Genomic DNA, 1,195 nt, shown 5'->3' with positions numbered 1-1,195 from the left:
GAATTCCTAAGAGCTCCCCACCACCAGATTACACACCTGGTACCTGGATCAGACCCCCTGAAACTGGAATCATGGATGATTTCAACTTACAAAGAATGTGTAGAGAATCAAATGTTTTCTCTGGAAGAGTACTGGCTATCACTCCTAACCACTGAGCAATCTCTCCAATTCAAGAATAGTATTTCTTTAAGACAAGATGTCTTTTCTAGAAGTTCTTAAATTGGAAATTATAGATAAAATTCTTTTGTAACATGATGTTAAATGTCTGAGAATATGTTTCCATGTGTACCTTAAAATACTAGATTAATTTAAAATGTTAATTGTCACTAAACAACATTAATAACTATTTTTAATTCCATTTTTCATGCAGGTTATTGAAGACTAAATAAATAGTCTGATGTTATGCCGGGCATGGTTGTGCACGCCTTTAATCACAGCACTCGGGAGGCAGAGGTAGGTGGATTTCTGAGTTCGAGGCCAGCCTGGTCTACAAAAAAGAAGAAGAAGAAGAAGAAGAAGAAGAAGAAGAAGAAGAAGAAGAAGAAGAAGAAGAAGAAGAAGAAGAAGAAGAAGAAGAAGAAGAAGAAGAAGAAGAAGAAGAAGAGGAAGTCTGATTTTATTGTGTGAATTGATGCATTTAAAATTAATGCAAAATATAACATGATTATTCCCACAATGAAGATATCCATAAGATAGCTTATGTGATAAAATGTTTTAGCAGTGAACTATATTTTAACAGAGAGATCATTGAGAATCCCTTAACTTGTGTCTTTTATTATCCAAAATAGGGTTTATTATGTATATGTATGTATATATGTTTGTATGCACTGTATGTGTGTGTCTTTCTGTGAGTGTATTTGAACTTTGTGAGGGTGCGAAAAGAAAGCGTTATGAATCAAGCAGTCCAGGAAGGGGTGGTGGGGTATCTCCTCTGGAGTTATACATCCCAGGATTTGGCTATATTTGAAGCCAGCAAATTCTAACAATAGTTTTGCTAATATCCCCTTCTAAATTTGAGTCATATCTCTATACCCAGTGCCCAAATTGTTGCTGTATGAACAATATGGATGCTGTAAATTCAAACTCTGCCCTTGTGATTCAATAACAGTCTCAGTTAACTACTAAGACATCTCTTTAGATACTCTTTTGTGAACAAAGACAAATAGTAAAATTCTTCTAGTTTTAGAGCTTTATG

This window comes from Mus musculus, chromosome X, assembly GCF_000001635.26.
Source record: "Mus musculus strain C57BL/6J chromosome X, GRCm38.p6 C57BL/6J".
Lineage (NCBI taxonomy): Eukaryota > Metazoa > Chordata > Mammalia > Rodentia > Muridae > Mus > Mus musculus.
This window is presented reverse-complemented; position numbering follows the sequence as displayed.